We start from the raw sequence: 24,493 nt of genomic DNA, 5'->3' as shown, positions 1-24,493 counted from the left end.
TTATTAATTTATTTCTATCCCACCTTTGCCCAGCCATGAAATTCAAAGCAGGGTAGAGAAGTTCTAAAGATATAGATAAAAAATTCACATCGCTAAAATGCACCCAAATTAAAATGTAGTGAAGCTATCAGCAGAATTAAAAACAAATTAAAAGGCAAGCTAAGTTCTAGAGGAGAAGCTGAGTGGAAGACTATGCACAATGAAAAAAAATACTGACAATAAATTAGTAGGTGATAACAAATCCAGTTTCAAATGTCTATGCATTAAACAAACAACATGAGTTTGAAATCCCGGTGTAAGAAGGTAAATATGACCTTACAGGCAGAATAGAGGCCTGGTGAGATGAATCACATAATTGGAATACTGCATTTGAAGGATATAGCGTATTTGAAAAGAATAGGTGTGGCAGAAACGAAGGGGGAGTAGCATTATATGTCAAAGACAAATTCATTTGCACAGAAATCCATGAGAGAGATCAGAGAGGAACAGTTGGGAGCATTTGGATAAAATATGAAGTAGAAAAACTACAACACTGTGGTAGGAATTTTCTAAAGGCCGCTAAACCAAGGGAGTATATAGCAGCAGGTTCAGAGAAAGACAACAAGGATGATAAGAGTCATGGCAAATGATTGAAAGAGCTTGGCCCTACCCTCCAGGATAGCAGAGAACAGGCTTTTTGTCTCCTCTCTGTGGTAGTCCTTGAAGTATTTAAAGAGTGCACTCACGCATCCCTGTCTTCACTACACAGAACATGCCCAGCTCCTTCAATCATTCACCATGACTCTTACCATCCTTGTTGTCCTTCTCTGAACCTGCTGCTATATACTCCTTAAAACACAATGCCCTGGAATGCACACACTATTCCAATATTTCAAGGGTTGAATGAAAAGTAATGCCTCCACCTTCGTAACTCCTCAACAGATGGAAGTACTGGTATGCGACAGATACCGGCTTGTTCAATAGACTCTCCTCTACAATTCCATTTGGGTGGAAAGTCTTAGCATTGAACGGTTGTGTTGTTAAAGTGCGAAGTATGCAACCCTGCACAGACGGTCGGTCAATGCAATTTAAGCAACGTGCAGTCATTGAATTCTTGACAGCAGAAGGTGTCACCCCAAAGGAGATTCATCAGAGAATGCAAGTTGTTTATGGTGATTGTGTTGATGTGATTACTGTGCTTCGTTGGACGAGGAAAGGAGACTCCACCTGAACATTACGAAGAACATCCTAACTGAGAGAGCTGTTCAGCAGTGGAACTCTCCGTCCTGGAGTGTGGCAAAGGCTCCTTCTTTGGAGGCTTTTAAACAGAGGCTGGATGGCTATCTGTCGAGGGTGCTTTGAATGCAATTTTCCTGTTTCTTGGCAGGGGGTTGGACTGGTTGGCCCATGATGTCTCTTCCAACTGATTCTATGATTCTAATGGTTTTAAGTTACTGAAGAGGAGATTTTGATTAAATACTAGAAGGAACATCTTAACAGTAAGAGCAATTCAGCAATGCCACCAATTAACTAAAGAGGCAGTGTAGTTTCCTTCTCTGGACAGCTCCAGCCTTTCCTGGAGAACCTGCATTGCAGAGGAGGTTGTACCTGATAGTGCATGGAGCCCTTTCAAAATCTATGATCCTACATACAACAATATCTTGATATTGATCACTACTGTGTTTTATTTTCTTTTAAGCCTCCCTGTTGTTCAAGGCTGGGATATACATCCTGCTATGGGGCTAGTGGAACAGAACCATTTTCATTCCAGGCTGAGTTTCAAGGAAGTTTTCAGGGGCTTCATATTCCATTGATGCACAGAACCAAAAAACCAACAAAAAGATGGGCCTAAAATATTAAGGTTTTTCTTGCTTGAAGCTCTTAAAACCAGTAAATATGTCTTAGCAAATCTGCCTTAAAATGAAGCAGGGGGTATATAGAATTATTTCTTTTTAAACTTACCATATAATGGTGTTATGAGAAGGATGTGTGGGGAAGAGATCATGGATTTCTTCTGCAGAAATCTGGAGGGCTGGATACAGATTTTAAGAGACCTTTATTCAATCCTCGGTTATAGGTTTTCACATTCCTGCTTTGAATACATATGTTAAAATCTCGGGAGCCCTTGGTGTCACAGTGGGCTAAACCACTGAGCTGCTAAACTTGTTGACCGAAAGGTCATAGGTTCGAATGCGGGGAGTGGCGTGAGCTCCCGGTGTTAGCCCCAGCTTCTGTCAACCTAGCAGTTTGAAAACATTAAATGTGAGTAGATCAATAGGTACCACTCTGGCGAAAAGGTAACGGCACTCCGTGCAGTCATGCCAGCCACATGATCTTGGAGGTGTCTCTGGACAATGCCGGCTCTTCGGCTTAGAAATGAAGATGAGCACCAACCCCCTGAGTTGGACACGACTGGACTTAATGTCAGAGGAAAAACTTTACCTTTACTTATGGTTGCAGAAAGCAGCCATAATATTTATTTAAATTATGTTTGTCTCTGATTTAGTAGACAGTAACTAGTTGCAAATACAAGCAGTAAGGTGTGGTGGTTCGAGCGTTCGATTATGACTCTGGAGACCAGGGTCCAAAACTCTGCTCAGCCATGGGTACCCAGTGGACAGCCTCAGGCAAGTTACACTCTCTCAGGGTGTATCTACACCCTAGAATCAATGCAGTTTGACACCCGCTTTTGCTTTTAGCAGCATCATAGCTCATGTGAATGATACTGTACCAATGGGAAATGCTGTGCTGATTTTCTACAAGGACAAGGAAAGAGGAAAGTCACAAATCTGGAGAGGGGAGGGAGGAACAACTGCCGATTCCATCGGAAAGAGTTAAATGAACTCTGCTTATAATATGCAACCTCCTGGAAATCTAGTCATTCAACTTTCAGATTAAGCATAATGAATCCTTTAAAATGTGACAGGCACATGCATTCAAATTAAATTCTATTTGGAGAGGTAATGGACAACTCTAATTAAATACAAACATAAATCAGGCAGTTACCATGGAAATGGCGCATGTGATCTGTCTACAAGTTAAATTCACAAGTGGAGTCTCTAATTTGGCTTCACAATAAGGCGGCTGACAATAAGAGGAAGAAACAATATGTATGGCCTGTAATACAGAATTGGATGAAAACAATGAGGGGAAAGCTCTTGTGGAACTTAATTAGGAAAGCAGCTTAAAAAGAAGCAAGTAAGGAGCCATATTAATTGAAAGGAACAAGCCGCTATCATTTATCTCTATTCTTTATCTCCAAAATTACAAGAAAAGGGGTGTTCTGTCGGAAAAAGTCTTCAGGATTGTTAAGTTCCATGTATACTTCAGGAAGAAATAGGATCAAGTTCTCATATATACCCATATCCAAAAGTACTTTTCATTCAGAATTCCTGGAAACACAACTTCCACAGTCTCTCGTTTGGAAAGCCCTTGATGTATGATCCCAATGACTGCACCATTTACCATATTTACTTAAGTATAATGTGTCATCAAATATAAAGTACATCTTAATTTTGAATCGATTTGCTCTCAAATGTAATATACTCAACCGAGCAGGAATTAGCATGTCAAGGAGACAGGGAGCATGAATGAGGCAGTTTGAAAAGTCATGCCCTTCCTCATCAGGCCAAGGCTGTGCATAATTCCCAACTGGCCTCATTCACAAGGCCTTCCAAATTGAGCCCAGTGAGCACTGGGAACAATCTCCTCATGCCCTTCAGAACCCTATTTGGCCTCTGGGGTTCCGGGTTCTTCTGGACCTTTTCATGCAGGTACCTTATGTACCATTTAAACACACCACCAAATCTAATTCCACCTCAGTTTTGGCAATGTAATTTAGTAAAAAAAAGGTGAGCGTCAGATTCAAGTAAATATGGTAATTATTTTTGACTTGGTAGTGGACAACCATATACTTTTGTGATATGAAGACAAATCCCCTCTTCTTTCTCATATCAACCTATGAAACTCTACCATCCAAGACTGGCCCGTGTAGTTGTTTCTGATAAGGCCTTATCCCATGTTGGGGGGGGGGGGGGTTAGAATAATGTAAACGTGACCTTTTAGTCCTGTAGCATCAGTAACCGTAATGTTATTCATTGCTTATCACATGTCATCTGAATTTCCCAGTTTCTCCATTACTAACAGTTTTCATCCTTATCTTATGAGCGAGTGGATTCTCCACCCTCTCCTTTTAAAAAATTGGGCCTTAATGTATTGTCGAAGGGATTCATGGCCGGAATCACTGGGTTGTTGTAGGTTTTTCCAGGCTATATGGCCATGTTCTAGAGGCATTTTCTCCTGACGTTTCACCTGCATCTATGGCAAGCATCCTCAGAGGTAGTGAGGTCCACTCTCACAACCACCATGTCAGACTACACAGAGAAGCCACTGAAATCCACAAGCATGTGGACAATTTCAACAGAAAGGAAGAAACCATGAAAATGAACAAAATCTGGCTACCAGTATTAAAAAAAACTCAAAAATTACAACAGCAAAACAACAGAGAGTAAACAATCAGGCCCATCAAATCACCTCTCAACAAAAGATTACCCCAGGCACTTCCAAGCCATTAAATGCTAATCAAGGTGGTTGAAACATTCACACCTAGCTCCAGCAGACAAAAGTCCTTTGTCCCACCCTGGTCATTCTACAGATATATAAACCCATTTTCCAACAGACTTCACTAACTCTGAGGATGCTTGCCATAGATGCAGGTGAAACGTCAGGAGAAAATGCCTCTAGAACATGGCCTTATAGCCCGGAAAAACCTACAACAACCCAACTGGGTCTTACTTGGACATTGCGCGGGTTCAAACTCTTGCAGTATTGAGATTTGTATTAAAAAGGCAAATAAAGATAGCAACCTATTAAAGTAGCAATATTTCTTAGTTTTTAAAATATATATATTAAAAAGGATGGTGCGGCTGCATTATGGCAGAGTACCGAGGACTCACTGCTGGTTAGGAGACTGCCCACAGGACTGCCCATTTGCCCACATCATAGATTCTATTCAGTGCGGACGATTCTGACAGCTCTTATCTCACATGTTTTTGTACTTTTTGTCTTCAGACCATCTTCTCCCTCTCCCTTTTTAATGACTGTTTCTGACGTTTAACTGATGAATCATGATGAAGCTGACAGGAAGTTCTCTAGCATTGTGGGAAGAGCGCTGGCATAAATTGTACCCTCAATGGATCAGAAATGCTTCAAAACAGGAGAGGGCGTGGGGTAATGTCCATAGTGATCCTGAGGCAAACCTATCAATGGGTTTTCTGATGCAAAAGGTTTGTGACTTACTCAAAGTGGGTTTTCATAGCTGAGTGGGGATTTGAATCCTGTTTTCCAGAATTGTAGTCCACTGCTCAGATCACTACATCACCCTGCTCCCAGGGCAAATGCCAGAAGCAAATGGCAAATGCCAGAAGCAACAACAAGGCATTGTTGGGATCAATTCCAAAGTTAAAGATAGGGATGTCAAACAATCTGCTATACCCACTGGTGTGATAAAAGACATTGCCCTATCACCAGTGTTGAAATAAGACTCAACTGACATGGTAGTCAACATTCAGAATGGATGGCACATAGATTTTCAATACACAGAATGAAACGAAGGCACCATTTTAACACCGCTTCTACCTATGCATCATAGCATTGAACATTTTCATGTTGTTGTTTCTAATAACTCGTATATACTCTATATCATTGAGTATATATCTGTTACCAATCATCTCAATTAAAGCTGAACAACACTAGAACAGAGTAGTTTATTTGTTCAGCACTTGTCATGTCTGCCTTTCTCTTGCTCAACTTAAATGATTTTTTTAATGTCAAGAATCATTTTCTTTATTGATCCAACACAATATGAAATTGTGTAGCAGACTACTCATGGTCTTTCATATCACCCATTTCTGACTCAAGACTCTCACATTCATCCAACCCTACTGCTATTGTGATGTGTATTAAAATCTGCTTTCACTTAAGATTGTCTCATCCTCAAGACAGGAAGGGCAAGTAGACAGATACATAATTCCTGAAGACTAGCTTTGGTAGTTACAGCAAAGGGATTGGGTTTGGATAAAATGTCAGCTTCAAATAAGAAAGAGCTATACCGGAAATATTTTCCCTATCCCAAGAAATTTCAAATGATTTTTAAAGTCCCTTGATAAAAAAAAAGACAGGAAGAGAGGAACAATGGAGATCATTAACAAATCATTTCGATTGTAGAGAATGCTCCCTTCTCTTCGGTAAATAACAATCAAATTGGAGTCTTCTCCTGTAATGATCATGGATTAATATAAAGCTCACTCTGAAATGTGCCCACAGGCTCTGAGTCAAGCCATCCAGACTTGTTGCAGTGTCAAAAACAACAGAGACCAGGCATTCTTAAATAAAAGCCATTTGTGTTTGTTTGCTTCGGAGAAATGTAAGTTTCAGATTAAAGGGTTCTGTAATACCATGTTTTTCAAATATTGCAATTTTTGTAGACCATTGCACACTAGGAAACTCTGTTTTGATTCACATCTGCTCATTACACCAATTATTTCCATAGCTTTTTCACAGTAAACTAAAAGGATTCTGTAGCTTTTCCCTCTAATAAGTGTGCATAGCTGTCTGACACACTGTTAAAGTCTGCAAGGTTTCACAGATTTCTGTAACTGCTAAGGAAGACTTATGAATGCGCAGATGAACCAAAGAGTTCTCAATAAATAATATATTGTTTGCTTTGCAGCTTTTAAGAAGTAAAATAATGAGAAGGAAGAGGGAAGGGATTGTGGTCCACCTTACTTTATATAAAGAGAGAAAGGAAAACTATCTCTTTTGGTCTAAAAAATGCTGAGATTACAATCCAAGAGTCTCCTTGGCATTAGCCCTGGGTGCAGTTGCACTCCACTAAGTACAAGAGACCTAGGTATGGATATAGTTGCACATTGACAAAGTGGAGTAGGGGGACATGAGTTATAACACACTTGATTACTAAGGTCTGCCATATGGGGAAAAGAACTATTAACTGTGGTAGTGACTCTACAGGATACTAGACAGTTTTTTGATCAATAAATTCATTATTTGGTATCATTTATAAGGGCTTAATGAATCTGCAAACCAATGGTTTGGCATGGGTGTGCTATTTCACTACTACATGATCTGAGATAAAATACAATTGTTTTCAGAAGGTCCCAAAGTTTGCTGGGGAGCATATCTAAACAGATAGCATCATAACCAACAACCTCATCAGACAGCCGCCAACATCACTCTCGTTCATAGTGGGGTGTGGGGAATTGCCTAGATCCAGGTAAAGGCAGTCAGATGGGGGGAAACATGAGCGTGCATGGTGTGTGTGGCTTCCCCCCATAGATTGTACGGCAATTCGGGAGCTCTCCCGTGTTGCCCTGCTGGTGGCCTACACCAGCTCTGCCCCCCTTTACCCACGGAGCCAGCACAGCATCATGTGATGGGAGCCAGCCAGCTCAGTGGGTGACCTGGGCTAAAATCGGCACATACTGTAGATTTTAACCCTTTGTGATGAGGTGGTAATGAGCTATTGAAGCAAATTATACTGTACAGAGATAAAATTTTATTCCATTCACAAGTAATGTAAACACATTTAATTTTGTACTTCTAAACCATCTTGGCAACCTGCAGGATTGTGCAATGGAGTTTTGTATTGTTTTTCTTTGAAAATATGCATATTAGGGGAAATAATATTCATATTACCTTAATTACATATATTCACACAGAAATGTGTGAAAACACGTGTATTATGTGAAAAACACACAAAAAATGGCTATACACTTTGAGGCAAACAATTTGAAAATGTCTTTAAAGCTCAACTAGCACTGGATTCAAGCCGAGGGGTGGGGGGAAGAGGAGAAATAACATTTGATAAAAAACTGAAAAAAATGAGACTCTGATCCTGACAGATCCATAGATTTATTACACATTGTTTCAATGTTGCCTTAATCTATGTCTGTCCAACATGTGACCTTCCATACATGCTGTCTCATGAGGTCACTGGAGGTCATGTTTTGACTTTCCAAATATGTTGGTTTGCAATTCCCATCAACACTTGGGAAGAGGACTTGGTCAGAGGACTGGTGGAAACAGCAATCCAGCAACACCTTGAGGATCACAATTTATCTATCTCTGGACGATGACCTCAATAAGTCTTCTCTTCTGTTGTCAGATTAAGAAACACAGAAATTGTTGGGCTTGGGGAAGTTGTGAAGTTTCCACTGTAGAAAAAGCTATCGAGTTATAGAGTCAAATAAGGTGAATCTTTGCAATGATATACAGAAGAATGACAATGTAATTCTTCCTTGAAGCTGCAGGGGCTGGCGTTTGGATGCAGTAACAAGGTCCTCCATTAAGTTGAAACTTATCCTTGGGTACCCAGCCACTTATAGAGCTGACTTATTCTTATGCCACTTTCTTCTGCTCTAAAGCAAATCATTAAAAGAATTTAAAGAGCATCTTGAGCATAAACCATCAAAATTCAGGATAATAACAACCAGAGTAAATGGCAGTCAGATGACTGCATTTGAATGGATATAAATCTATAGTGCTGTTTAAGCACCCTATTTAGTTCCCCATTCTGTATCGCTTTTTTCATGGTGGTGCTAAAAGTTCCGATGGCTCACTCTGCTTTTATTCATATCAAATGCTTCACATTTATTTGGAGCGAAAAGATCTGCAGTGAAAAGAGTTAAAATACAGTATTGACGTCCTTACATCTGCGCTATTCACTGTAAAGTAGTCCAGATGTTCGTGTTTATTTCTGACATCATGGTAAAATCACGACAATGTGTGTTTTAACCATTTCTGTGTAGTTCGCGGCCCTTTTTGAATGGATCCACAGGCACATTGGTAGTATGATAGGCAGTAAAACACTTGAGGAACTCAATGTCTTTCAAATCATTATATTCAGGACATGCCATGAGAAATGCACTCCAAAATGAAATGAAGGATGAGCAAGTCTTCCACCTGCCATTCAATATTTAAATTATCAATAACACCAACCACTACTAGTGATTAAAGCACTATCAGTGATTATGGCAATTTAGAGTGTTTGGTAATTTGGAACAGAATTTGGTAGACTGCGGTCATTTACAAAAGTAAAATATCTGTGCTGAAGAGTGTAGTAACAAATACAAGGAGGGAAATATAATAGAAGAAAGGGGCATGCTAACAAGAGTTGACTGTGAGTACATACAGTTATATAAAGTTATGTTTCATTCCACTTACTGGTTTAAGTAAAGGACTGTCTGAAGTGCTAAGCTTTGAGTAGATGACTTTTAAAAAGAGCAAGAGTTATGAAACAGCAATGAATGTAGCTCCCAAAGAGTTGTTTCTGGCAGCTTTGCAGGGATTATAGTTTTCTAAAAATGTTATCACATTTCTGTGCCTATCTTCCTGCTTTGTGTATGGAGATATAAGGACTGCCACAGGATCTTCATGCCAACTTAGACTATTTGTCCACCTAGCCAAGCACTGAATGTCCTGACTAACTGTGGCTATTGAGGCTCTTAGGCGAAAGTCTTTTCCATTATCTGCTGCTTCCTTTTTCTAACAGCAAATGCCAGAAATTGAATCCTGGAAGCTCCTGAATAAAAAGCAACTGCCAGAGAGACAGTAGCTGACCTACAGTCCCTCTAATCTCAACCTGTGGGTCTACAACTCCCAGAAATCCCTGCCAGTTTACCAGCTGTTAGGATTTCTGGGAGTTGAAGGCCAAAACATCTGGGGACCTACAGGTTGAGAACTACTGCTCTAATCTACCTATCAGCAATCACTTGTGGCTGAGGATGATTGTCTTTCAAGGGTAGGGTCTTGGTGGTGGTTTGTAAGTGACTGTGGAGACCTATTCTGGATCTGCATGGTGTTTTGTAATGAGGACATAGATTTCTAGATGTAAGTCGGTCACAACAAGAGTTTGTTTGATGCACTTTGCAATTGGCACATCTCTCCCCCTTTGCCCTCTATTTGTGTCTCTTCAATGAGTTCATGCTCATTTATGGCCATTTTATAAGCCACTACAGTGTCATTTGGACTCTGTATCACCCTACTGATAAAGGCATTTTCAAAAGATTATACAATCATAGGCATGGATGAGACTCCAGGTCATTTATTCTGAAACTCTGCCAGTACTGGAACCTACCACTAAAGTATGTTTGAAAGGTGTCCATTTAATTTCTGTTTGAACATTTGTATCAAAAAGAGTTCAACGCCTTCCAAAGGAATCTATCACATTGTTAAACATCTTATTTATTTAATTAATTTATATCCCAATATTCCCAATATGGAATCCAAAGGAGCTCTTGCCATCAGGGCATTCTTCTTCATTTTTAATTGGAAGAAGTGCTCAAGCAGAGATGATTAAAATATCTGTGAAGTCTTGGCTATAGATTTGAGGAAAATCTCTTAGTTAAATCTGATTAATGATAATGAGCATTGCTTTCATTAAATGGAAGACTTGTAGCCTTCTTGCTAGTCAGCACATCTAACTCTCACTGCACATGTTTTATTGTAAAATGAAAGCCCAATATTTCTTGCAGTCTTTCACACTATTTGAACAAAACTCAGGCAAGTATTTTTCTTAATCACAGAATATGCCGCTTTTTCTCAGATGGAGCTACTGTGAATTGAGTTCATTTTAACTTACACTTACGGTCAACTTTCTTTTGAACACAATTTCACAGCTTACATGTAAACAAAATTGCATTCGCTGTTGACCTCATTTAACCCAAGGTTAGAAAAAGATGTTCCAAAAACTGATCTGATATTTTAAAAATAATAATTGTACTTATTGCTGTCCTTGATTTTAGCAGCTGTTTATTTTATGCAGTCTTCTTCTTTGTATGTGCTAACATCTTCCCTCGAACTTAATTGCTCTCCAGTACAGAGAATACACGTATGCATGATTTATATAATCCCATCTCAAAGTTTCATTCAGAGATCAGGATGCACGTAGAGAAGCTTTATTGCTGAGTAAATCCCATTTGCTATCAAGAGTGGGAGTTGAGTGGAGCCTTGGTAGTACAGCTGTGTTCCCAATGGAAGTGGAAGTCAGGCTTCGCGGCTAATCACTGCCATTGTCCTGATAGCGCAAAAATGACTAATTAATTGAGCATCTCTCTTGTCTTGCTGTGGGCAAGGGAAAGAGACAGTGTGCTAGTAGTATGCGATACCACAGGCTCTTGAATTAAGGTACCTAAAAGTAAATTCAATACTTATAAAGTATCTAAATGAAAGGTCTGAAGCAATGTTTAAAGAGACACACAACTGAGGCATTCAACAATGGGAGGACCAAACATCCTGCATACTTATTCCATGAATATGATCTATGACTAAGTATTGAAGGATTGCCTGCTGATGTGTACACGAATGAGGCCTGAAAAGGGTTTACTTACTGTCAAAAAGTGGTAAATTTAGAGATGCAGAATCTCACCATGACAACTTTGATAGCCATAACCCCTGGACGGATCCCAAAAAGAAGGCAGATGTGCCCAGTTCTAGCTCTGCCAGCACTATATCCTATGTAAAATGAAGGGATCATTTACCCACTCAAAGCCAAACCACTCCAAAATACTTCACATAACAATAGGTGTAGGATGCAACAAAATATTATTTCTGGGGTTAAAACTCACTTGACCATTCCCTTCACAACTCCATGTGAAAAGTTCAGCTAAGATCAGGTAGGATATAGAAGTCCAACACAGCAGCAGATTTTGTTATCTCCTTGCTAGTTAAAAATACGAATGAACCTTGGCTTCACTGCATTGCTGGATGGCAGCTGCCACATATGCCTATAAGCATGATACTTCATTATCAATCTGGAAGCTTTCAGTGCATACTTGTACAGAATTATACTTCTGTGTTGCCATCATCATCTTACAATGGAAGTAAATGTATCTTCAATCCATTCAGTCTTTGCTGACTTGTGCAAACAAAGGATTGGCAGTACTCACAGAGCCATGAAACAAGAGCAACTCTATCTTTTGCATATATTCACACATCGTTGAAGAAAAGAATCCCAATCCCTTATACTTTGGCAATGGGATTTTTTTTGTCATGTCAGGAGCAACTTGAGAAACTACAAGTCGCTTCTGGTGTGAAAAAATTGGCTGTCTGCAAGGATGTTTCCCAGGAGACGCCCAGGATGATGTTTTGATGTTTTTACCATCCTTGTGAGAGGCTTCTCTCATGTCCCCACATTGGGAGCTTGGGCTGACAGAGGGAACTCATCCGCACTCTCCCCATATTCAAACTTGCGACCTGTCGGTCTTCAGTCCTGCTGGCACAAGGGTTTAACCCACTGCGCCACCGGAGGCTCCAAAATAAAAAGCAGGGAATATTCATTACATCATCAATGGAAAACACTGAAAAAAGGCTTTAAAAATATTTTACATCTTCACTCAATATGAGACAATATGAAAATATTCTCAGTTAAGAGAGCAAAACTGTGTCTGATAGAATCACTGGCTGCTATTGAGCTATTTAAGGATGCAGAAATTAAAGAAAAATCGTTAATAGATTTAGCAGCATGTCTAACAATTATGTAATTTTCCTAGATGTCTGCCAAAGATGTAAAGAAGGATTCAGTACATGGGAGGACCTTTCTGAAACAGTGTATTAGTTACTAGAGTAGATATTGCATTCGCTATGCACAACAAAACCAAACGGAGCTCGGATTGCCTTTAGAAGAGTTGGGTGTTACCAGACTCCTAATTGGAGAACAGTGGGAGGAAACAGGGAAAGGACAGGAAAGGACAGGAAATGATGTGGAAAGCCATCCCAGAAGATGGCAGGGAATGAAGGAGGATGATTCCCTCTGCTTTCCCTCTGCCAATATGATGGGGTCCTGACAGGCATTTAGCCGGGGCAGGGGGGGGGGGGCTTGGGGGGCTTCAGCCCCCCCCCCCCCGAAATTCTCATGGTGGTTCGCGAAAAGGCCTTACTGGTGCACTATTTAAACTGTTATGTTTATTATTATCATGATCTGATCACCATGCTCAATATATCCCATATGCATGGGGGTATTGAGGTAACAATAAAAATGTTTGTTAGGGTAGACCCTCTTTCACTCAGACTCAGCCCCCCCCGAAACAAAGTCAGCCCCCCCCCCCCCGAATTGAAATCCTGACTACGGGCCTGGGTCCTGAGTAGAATTTGCACATGTCTATACAACATCCCTCCCCCCCCCTCTTGATTTCACAAGATGTCAAACATATTAACTGAATTATTATTATGGAATTGAAAGCAGCTATACTTCAATAAATGATAACATTAATTAGTTTGCAAACTCTCAGAGAAACCTTTTTTTCTGATTGTAAACAAACCCCTGAGTGGGATTGTTTCGTAATCCAATGATACATTATTTGTCAAGAATCAAATTATATTTGAATTACCTTTCATTTAAAGGCTGATCTTGTCAGTCACGAAGGAAACTGTGATACATATGAACCAAAAGAGTTGATGTAGCTCAATGTGACGATCCCAGGTTGATATTTCACATAACCCAAATCCTTGGAAAATCTCTGCTAATTAGGATCAAGAATCATAGAATAATACAGCTGAAAGAGATCACATTGGCTATCTAGTTGAACCCCCTGCCATGCAGGAAAAGCACAATCAAATTACTTCTGACAGATGGCCATCCAGCATCTGTTTAAAAGCCTCCAAGGAAGAATAATGAATAAAAAAAAACCCCATGTTACTACTCAGTATTAGACAATTTCCTATGTACCTATAAGCAACATGGAAAGGAAAACAAGAAACCTAGAAACTGTCACTGTTTTGAAAACCCATTTTTCATCTGTTACTATTTCATGAAGTCACTAATGATACCGACGCATGTCGGTTTAAAATAACGAATAGACTCAGGAATATGATTAGCACATCAACAGTTTCACTAACAATATATTTGCCCTTAGCCATTTATGTATTTTGAGAATTAGAACTGTTCTACTTGGCACATCATATTTAGATATTATTCAAAGCCCAGAAAAGCAGCAAGATGATAAATATTCTGCTACTAATTATGCTGATTCTTCCCACCATGTTTACAAGCTCTCGGCTGTGGTACAGCAGATACTAAACTGTTACTAAGACAAATTGGGCAATGTAAATGAGTACCTTGGGTGGGAGAGGTGGGGAAAAGGAAATGAAACAACTGATTTTTTTCAAGAAGGAAGACATTTTGCCAAGGTTTCCACTCATCATTTCCAAGGAATAGTTAGGCCCTAGATAAACGTGCGAATTTTTTAAATGGCAAAACACGGGCTTTTCTTTATAGTTCACCTTCAAAGCTTGCTTTAATGATAACCTCCTGTAAATATCTTGAAAAACATAAAGGCATAATCAAGAAAAAGTTGCCAACCTGCTCTGGCATAGCTTTCCATTCTCTCTCTCTCTCTTTTTTTTTGTAGAAATACAGGATTTCAATTTGCGTGCCCTATTTGCTTGATTTCTTTTATCACATTTTCTTTGGGAGACTTGGGGTAAAGGTATTTTGGAGGCCATGAATCAGCTGTGCAATACATAAAAGACATATCTCTAAAACCTTCCTAATATACCTTGTGCCATATAATAGTCCTGGGGTCAGGTTCCTCATTTTGGCATAATGATGTCATGGACTTTGAGGAGGTAATAGAGGAATACCACTGCTTTAACTATGTGGATCTTCATTGCCAGTATGATGTCTCTACTCTTCACTATTTTATCAAGATTGGTCTTTGCTCTCCTCCCAAGAAGTAAGCATCTCCTGATTTCCTGGCTGCAGTCTGTATCTGCAGTAATCTTTGCACCTAGAAATACAAAGTCTGTCACTGCCTCCACGTTTTCTCCCTCTATTTCCCAGTTATCAATCATTCTTGCTGCCATAATCTTGGCCTTTTTTATGGTTAGCTGCAACACAGCTTTTTCACTTTCTTCTTTCACCTTAGTTAGAAGGCTCCTGAGCTCCTCTTTGCTTTTGGCCATCAAAGTGGTATCATCTGCATATCTAAGGTTGTTAATGTTTCTTCCAGCAATTTTAACCCCAGACTTGCATTCACCAAGCTCCACACATTGCTTGATGTGTTCTGCATACACGTTGAATAGGTTGGGTGAGAGTATACAACCCTGCTGTATGCCTTTCTCAATCTTGAACCAGTCTGTTGTTCCATGGTCAGTTTTTACTGTTGCTACTTGGTCCTTATACAGATTCCTCAGAAGAGAGTCAAGGTGATTTGGCATGCCCATACCACCAAGAACTTGCCACCATTTATTATGATCCACACAGTCAAAGGCTTTAGTTTTGGTTATATGCCCCGCATTCATTTTCTTTCTTGGTTTTATGAGAAGTTTAAATATTCTATTGTTCCATGTGCATGGCAGGAGCAGTTCATAAAATCCAATCCACCAGTTCACATTTTTCAGAGCTTGTCCCTTTCCCTGTTCACTTCCATATTAATTTGTAGAGGCTCTTCTTCATCCTGTTTCTGTGGTCTGCAGCATACTGATTTCTGCAAAATGGGTGACGTAAGTATTATGGTGTTGCATGGGCTTCCAAAGCCCCTTCTACACTGCCATATAGTCCAGATTATCAAAGCAGACGATCCAGATTATCTTCTTTGAACTGACTTGTATGAGTCAGTTCATACAGCCCCTTCTACACTGTCACATAACATCCAAATTATCTGCTTTGAACTGGATTATATGGTAATGTAGACTCATATAATCCAATTCACAGCAGATAATGTGGATTATCTGATTTGATAATCTAGATTATTCAAGTGTTGAAGGGGCCACTGTCATATAATCTACTTCAAAGCAAATAATCAGAATTTTATATGGCAGTGTAGAAGGGGCCCAAGAACTATGGCTGCGAAAATCTGGAGTAAACTACTACTTCACAAAGGGATCCCTAACCCATCTCATACATACTGCTCAGAAGTAAGTCATTGCATTTTAAATAGTTTATGGTCAGGCAAATGGGCATAGGATTGGAGCCCAAAAAATGAATTTATTTAGCTATAAGTATCACCTTCCCCCTGCTTACTACATAGCAGAACCAGAATTATTCAGTCTTATTCAGAGGAATTTTAAATTAGGTTGCTCTAATCCCAACTCAAAATGTGAAATTCTTGATAAGCACTAAAATTGCAGTCAAGAAGAAAAGCCAAAGGTCATCAGCATGTCAATATTGTGTCATAACCAAACTTATATCTATTGAAATTTGATAAAACGAAACTGGAGAATTATTTTTTGATGCAAGGCTGCATGAAAGAATGAAGAATAAAACACAAGAGTGCAAAATAATTGAACATTTTTAGCATGGAAGCATAGTACTCAGTGGAAGGAAAAGAAGCTAGATTATGTCCTCTGCTTGAAATCCTGTACTGCTTTATTATTTCACACATATCTCCCCAAGTAATTAGTGTACTAAATCACTAAAATGTTTGTTACTTTATTAGCTCTGCTGGTACAACACAATAGTTTGCTGCACAACCAGTTTTTTCTGAGGTTCATTGTAAAAGGTTGACACTCATTCATTTTCGCCTACATCAAAGGGAAAAAATAAAAACAATGAGAAGCATATTCTCATAGTGATCCCAATGATCAGGCTGTTAGGGAGATTTTTAATGCTGTCCAAAAAAGTGGGGGGGGGGGGGGGAAGAGCAGTGTACATAAGAATTATCTTTATATCCATATCCAAGAATGGAGCATTGAAACAATGGCTTGAATCAGCCTGTGTCCTTTTGTTAATGTAGATTCCAGCATCAAGTAGATCAAACTTTTCCTGTTCCATCCTAGGGAAGGACTGATTCTGCAGAAGATCTCTAGAGTAGGGAGAGGGTAGGCAGGGACTAGAGTAATATGACCTCTTTGAATGGGCAAAATGGCCCATCCTACGACACTTCCACTTCACTTGAGGTATGGAGCCCACTGGCTCCTATCACATGACATCAGTCTACTTCTGACGGGGCCCCGTGCCTCAAGTGAAGTGAAGGTACCACAGGAGACAGCGGCAGCAACACGGGAGGCTTCTCAAGTTGCATAGGAAACAACAGGGGGAAGCCATGGGATGAAGTGAGGGGGAAAGTTGGCAAAGTGGAGCACAGGGTGATAGATTCCCCATGCCCCCAGCCAGACACAGTTGGATTCACCACGAAGCATTGCAAATCCCAGCCTTAATGAAATAAGGTTCATAAACTCTGCCATATTTCATGGGAACGCTCATATGTCAACTAATTTGAGGGTGGGATCCTTAAGGCTTTTTTACTTCTTTTCTATATTAATGGTTATTGGGTTGTTGTAGGTTTTTCGGGTTGTATGCCTATGTTCTAGAAGCATTCTCTCCTGATGTTTTGCCTGCATCTATGACCGGCATCCTCAGAGGTTGTGAGGTTTTAACATGTATTTTATAATTTTATTGTGCCATGTTTAATTGCGTTTGACTGGGCTTGATCCCCATGTAAGCCACCCCAAGTCCCTTCGGGGAGATGGTGGCGGGATACAAAAATAAAGTTATTATTATTATTTGAAACACAACAAGATGCGCCCACAGCAAACAAGATCACTTTGCTGGCTGTTGTACTGGATCACATGTCAGTCCTAAGTGTCTAGACTGTATGATGTATCGGCAAATAATGCATGCAGATCCCAGTAAGGTGGCCTTTTTGCAGCTGGCAGATGGTAAATTTGTCAGCGCCGATTGTTTTTAAGTGAAGGCCAAGGTCTTTAGGCACTGCATCCGGTGTGCCGATCACCACTGGGACCACCTTTACTGGCTTGTGCCAGATTCATCATCATCATCATCATCATCATCATCATCATCATCATCATATTTTGAAGTAAAGCCAACCTGACATGGAGGATCTGTTTTTTAAATGACTGCTTCACTGGGGAGCTGTGTTTCTCCTTCCTTGTGCTCCACTTTGTGCTGGTCAATGACCGTAATAAAGTATTGTATTGTATTGTATTGTATTGTATTGTATTGTATTGTATGGGAGGATGATACCAGACACACATAATCAGGTGAGGAAAGGCTTGGAAGGTGCTTTGGGAGAAGGGCATATAAAAAGAGAAATGGACAGCGTTTTGCTGAGAGACATTTTGTTATCTTGGGACACATTTTGTGAACCTTTCCTTGAACACCACTATAAATGTATTAAGTTTGTTGTGACTCAATTCCTGGTTGAAAGTTGGTCACCCTAAGAGGGAAAGAGAAAAGAGCAATCTTTGATCTGTTGAACTGAAGAACCCTTGGGTGGAGAATTAGAACTGCCATTGAATCTCTGGAAGCTCCTTCTTCCTTGCCTTTGGATAACAATGCCATACAGACAAAAGCTATATATGCAGCTGAGAAGAGGAACTGAATCACCTCTGCTTCAATGACAAAAACTTCCTAAGAAGGAGAAAAGTCAGCCCCACTTGAAGTGGGAGACTGAAAATGCTTTATGAATCCCACCCTTTTCCTTTCCCACCTTCTATTTCTCATGCCAGGTTGGAGTTTTTTCCCCCTTTCCCACTCTGGTTTGGATCCTTTAAGATACCTTAGAAATAGAACAAGTATCAAGTGAGGCAATGGTTGCCATGGAGAAGCTGTGAAGTTTTCTTTATTTGAGCTGAATGGCAGAAAATGGCAAAACACAGCAGCTGTACAATGTGCTGAAAAATAAGCAAGTGCCAATCAACGACTTCAATAATTGGAAACTTTTTTAAAAAAATCCTGCATCTCATATTTTCAGCTCTAGTCCTTCTAGTTTTTCTGAGATTGAGAACATACTAGGAAAGATAATGAAGACAATGTCTATATTTTGAGATAGTCAATCTCATTACTCAAATAAAATGCTATCAAAAATTATTCTTAAGCTTTTTTTGCCTTTATAATAATAAATAATATACTTTATTTATACCCTGCCACCATCTCCCCAGCGGTGACTCGGAGCGGCTTACATGGGGCCAAGCCAAACAACAAATTGCAATAAAATAAACAACATAACAATAAAGGAAAAAAGCATCAAAGCATATGAACAATCTACACAAAACATAAAACCAAACATAATGACAGAGAGTGGGCCGCATGTACATAAAATGATTTAAAAACTCAGGGTGAGATAAAGGGGCAGAACTGTTTGTAAGGGAGAACTCATAGAGAGACAGAGAAATAAACAAACCTTTGTACGGGGGGAGTGGGGGGGAGAACTACTGGACAAGAACATTGAGGGAGCAATAGCATAAAATGATGTGACTACTCTCTGAAAACGCAACGGCAGAGCCAGGTCTTGAGACTCTTTTAAAGTAGGTTTCTAAAGTAGAGCCCCCGGTGGCGCAGTGGGTTAAAGCACTGAGCTGCTGAGCTTGTTGATCAAAAGGTCGCAGGTTCGATTCCGGAGAGCGGCATGAGCTTCCGCTGTCAGCCCTAGCTTCTGCCAACCTAGCAGTTCGAAAACATGTAAATGTGAGTAGATCAATAGGTACCGCTCCGGCGGGAAGGTAACGGCGCTCCATGCAGTCATGCCGGCCACATGACCTTGGAGGTGTCTACGGACAATGCTGGCTCTTCGGCTTAGAAATGGAGATGAGCACCACACCCCAGAGTCAGACATGACTGGACTTAATGTCAGGGGACTACCTTTACCTTTTTAAAGTAGGGGCTTTCCTAATCTCTCCGGGCAATGAGTTCCAGAGTTGGGGGGCCACAGAGGAGAAGGCTCTCTCCCTTGTACCCACAAGGCAAGCCTGAGAAACTGGCAAGGGCGAAAGGAGGGCCTCCCCAAAGATCGAAGCATTCGGGTTGGTTCATGGAGAGAGATACGGTCACAAAGGTAGGTGGGTTCCAAACCATTTAGAGCTTTATAGGTAAGAACCTGTACCTTGAACTGGGACCAGAAGATGAACGATAGCCAATGGAGCTCCTTAAACAGGGGGGTTGACCGCACCCTGTAAGATGCTCCTGTTATCAGGCATGTAGCCGGGAGGGGGGGGCAGGGAGCTTAAGCCCCCCCCCCCCCGAAATTCTCATGGTGGTTCGTGAAAAGGCTTACTGGTGCATAACTTAAACTGTTATGTTATTCATATCATGATCTGATCACCATACTCAATATATCTCATATGCATGGGGGTATTGGGGTAATGATACAAAAGGTTTGCTAGGGTAGACCCTCTTTCACTCAGACTCAGCCCCCCCCCCCCCCAAAACTCAGCCCCTCCAAACCCCTTCCTGAAAAAAATTCACCCCCCCCCCCAAACGAAATCCTGGCTACGGGCCTGCCTGTTATTAATCTGGCTGCCAACCGCTGGACAAGTTGTAGTTTCCGGGCTGTCTTCAAGGGTAGCCCCATGTAGAGAGCATTGCAATAGTCCAGTCTAGAGGTAACTAAGGCATGGACCACCATGGTCAAGTCAGACTTCACAAGGTATGGTCGCAGTTGGCGCACAAGTTTTAATTGTGCAAAGGTTCTCCCAGCCACTGCCACCTGTGCTTCAAGCGTCAGTGCTGAGTCCAGGAGAACCCCTAAACTGCAGACCTGTGACTTCAGGGGGAGTGCAACCCCGTCCAGCACAGGTTGCACCCAATACCCCGGTCAGATGGGCGACTGACCTGGAGGACCTCTGTCTTGTCAGGATTGATCCTCAGCTGATTCTTCAGGATATGTATGTCTTCTTCCAATATTTTAAGAAGTCCAGAGAAATATCTTGAAATCCTGTAGATCTTTCATGCTAACAAGAGTTGAGTGACCTATAGTCTCTTTCCACTTACGGATGTGAAAAAGAGGAAGGCATGGTTGGTTTTTTTAAATATCAAAATAAATTGAATATTAATGGGTGCCCAGGGTTAGAGAACAGAAATAAAAACCACTTATTTAATAGGTAATAATAAGACTCAATTCACTGTTAATCACAGTAATTACAGTAATTTGAAGACTCAATGGCAGAGTTAAGATTTATAGAGTGTATTTGTATAATGTCTCATGTTAAACACTGAAGTTATCGTTGCATCTTAAAAATTGCTTTACTATATTCTAATTGCAGATCAGAACCACAGTTCCATATGTGAGGAAGTGTATTTTTTTCAAATTTATTAAATTTATTAAATAGCATTTATTATATTGCAATGTTACATTGTATTGAATTTTCTATCTATCATATTAAAAGGACCCAAGGATGGATGATCAACAGTAGATGGGGAAATGTCAAGATGCACTCAAACTTCCACATAGCCGCCCACTGCACAATGATATGACCGAATAAGTTCAATAGAAAGCAGTAGAAAACAATGAAGCTCCATCTAACTATACTGCAAGTGAAAGTTTCAGTCAATTTACATGCTGCTATAATTTAAGAATCATTACTGTCATGTCAATGCCACTGTTTCTGAGAAGCTAATCCATATGAGTGGAAGCGCAGCTCATATATTTACACAGGAAACATCATTATGAGAAAAAAGACTCCAGGAACATTTGAAGGAAAGAAGAACACAGCTGTATTTATTGCAGTGGCACCATGCTCTAGAACCGTGGTACTCAACCTTTGATCCTCCAAATGTTTTTTAGACTTCAGTTCCCAAAAAATCTCAAGCAACACGGTCAACATTCAGGAATTATGATTTAAAGGTCCAAACATCTGGAAAGTAATGTAATAATGTTTCCATGGGTTTAGCACCAAATCAAAATGAACATTAGTATAACAAATCTCCTCCCAACAACACAGGGAAGACTGTGCATGCTCATTCCTGTAAATGCAATTAGTGATACTTTTCCATTAATTCTTCTATTTTGGCTGCTGTTGTGTGTGAAAACATGGCCATTATAGGCCTGTTCCCTCTTCCCTACCCCATACAATTGCAACCAAATTGGGCTGAACCAACACATAACATAGAAGCAATTATCTATTAAAAAATCCTTTGAAAGAAGGAACACAAGAACTTAGGTGGATGAAGCCAAGGGTCCATCTAGAACAATGGTTCCCAACCTTCAGTCCTCAGGTGTTTTGAACTCCAGCTTCCAGAAATCTCAGCCATCTTACCAACTGTTAGGAATTGTGGGACCTGAAGTCCAAAACACCTGGAGGACCAAGGTTTGGGAGCCACTGATCTAGAAACAAATCTTGTGCCTAATACTGACCAACTAGAGCTTCAAAATGCAGATTGCTTAAATTTTTAGTAAAGGTATCTAATTTTGTTTGTTTTCTTCTTGCTGCCCCCACTTCATCAAACATCAAAGTACATGGTTTATTTAGACTGGCCCTTCCATGTCCTGGAAATGCAACAAGGCTCAGTTTACCAGCTGTTAGGATTTCTGGGAGTTGAAGGTCAACTGTCTTAGAGCAAACACACACACACACACACACACACACACACACACACACACACAAGAACAATACAATATTTAAAATGAAGAACATTTTAACTGAAATCAACTGATCTGTATTTCAGTAGCAATTGTGGGCCTGCTTTTGGCTGATGAGATAGTCAAATTAATTAGGGCTGTTATGTGCCTTCAAGTTATTTCAGACTCAGGGTGACCCTAAATCTAAAGTTTAGGGCGGAGGCCAGGAAAATGTCCTTGATGGGCTGCATTCAGCTTAGTTTTGTGACCCCTGTCATAGAGCTCTTCCTCACAACCCTATATCCTAGAATATCAAGGCAGAAAAACCCCATAATGTCTGCCTTGAACTGGGTTATCGGAGTCCACACTCAGATAATGTGGGATTTTCTGCTTTCATATTCTGGGATATAGGGCTGTGTAGAAGCACCTCTAGTCACAGAAGGGACCAGGATTCAGAAGATCCCAGTCACAGGCTACCTCCATTTCCTCCTCAAATGGGAACTTCCTATGTGCTGAACTGTATCTAGTTTAGGTCCCTTTACACTGCCATATACCATAATCCAGATTATCAAAGCAGATAATCCACAGTATCTATTTGAACTGGATCATATGAATCTTCATTGCTATATAATCCAGTTCAAAGTGGATGTTATATGGCAATGTATAAGGGGCCATCGTTAGTTATGAAGTCTACATTTCAAGCAAAGGTGTATATTTTAAAATACACACAATCACTTGGGAACCCTGGTCAATTTACAATGTTGCTTTTTCACAGTATAAGAAAAGCACAGACAATGGACAATATGCAAATAAACAGTTGTGCATGAAGTAAGAGTTCTAAAACTTATCGATATTTCTAGGTAGGAGCAGCTCCTGGTGTCCTTTTGTTTTGTTTTGTTTTGCTTTGCTTTGTTTAAAGGAGGGGTAGGCTATACTTAGGAATGTAATCAAAATGTTAAATTGAGTCCCACATACATCGGGCATTTCTGGAAGTGGAAGATGTGCACAAGACCAAAACAAAACAAAACAAAAAAGCAATACAAACGTAATGACAACTGGCTAGACAATTTTGTTTTTGTCCCAGAAATGCATTTCCAGAAGTGCATTTTCTACCATGCTAACAATTAATTTAGGAGGAAAACTCATTTCTAACCTTTGTTACCACTTTCTCTTTTATTTTGTTTCTTTCCCATAATATAACAAGGTTCTGCTGGCAGAGATGGTCTTTTTACAAACTGTGTGGCACAATGGCTATTATGGGTCCCAGAAGACAAACAGAAAACCAAGAAAGCAAAGAATAAATAAATGAATACATAAATATATACATTCCCTAACTACAATAGCTGCCACAGCTATACATTGGGGAAAAGTGTAACGTCCCCATCAACTGATAGATAAAAATCAAAGCAATACTGATTTGGACAATAGAGGTTTCATTTTGAAGGTAGGAAACGGTCCCATTAGAACAAAAAATAAAATAAAAAATACTTTCTATAAAAAGTGCTATATTCAGCCAGTCATTTCATATGATCAGCCGAGAGGAAGAAGGTATAGAACCTCTTTTGCTGTAAATGATGCAATTGTTTTTAATAGGGTAGTAAAGAATTCTCCCCTCACTAACCATGACTGTTGGATTCATGGGTATTCCTTGCTATGCTGCTGTCTCCTATAGGCCTATACAGTACAGAGAAGTTTTCAAGGCACAGCAGCAGTTTGTGGAGAAGCAGTGAGTGGCACATGGTATAGAACACACTTGATTTTAGCATGTTTGGTGTATAAAAATAAAACTGACAGAAGGTGTGAGAGAGTTATGGGAAATTAAAGGGAGCAGGAAAATCATATTTTCATCATTTTGCATATGAATATAGTTCAGTAGACTTCCCAGATAAATGTTTTTAGTGGCTTGAAAGTTATCATTAAAAATAGGTCTAACTAATATTATACCCCATACTATACCATACCATAAACTCTGTATTGACTTGTAATACAGCCATTGAAAGAAATTTAAGACAAATAAAGATCAACTCAATGTAGCACCGCTTTACTGTAGTATATATGTATTTTCATTTTTAAAAATATTATTTCTTTGTTGTTGTTTTTTTTGGTTGGTTGCTTGAGAGTTCTAGTTACTCGAGTTCAGATTAACTGAGACTCTACTATATTTCAATTCTTGTTATTTAAGCTTGTTTCAAACCTCCTGATCA

The 24,493-nt window shown here is 39.9% G+C and overlaps 1 protein-coding gene across 5 annotated transcripts in view; it reads right to left on the bottom strand.

Annotated features, from left to right (window-relative positions):
• The window catches only part of DLGAP2 (DLG associated protein 2), a 532,593-nt gene that overhangs the window by 141,017 nt on the left and 367,083 nt on the right, over positions 1-24,493 (bottom strand). The gene's annotated exons all lie outside the window — the stretch shown is intronic.

Source organism: Anolis sagrei, chromosome 1, assembly GCF_037176765.1.
Source record: "Anolis sagrei isolate rAnoSag1 chromosome 1, rAnoSag1.mat, whole genome shotgun sequence".
NCBI lineage: Eukaryota > Metazoa > Chordata > Lepidosauria > Squamata > Dactyloidae > Anolis > Anolis sagrei.
The sequence above is the reverse complement of the archived record's forward strand: the minus strand, read 5'-3'. Positions and strand labels throughout refer to the sequence as shown.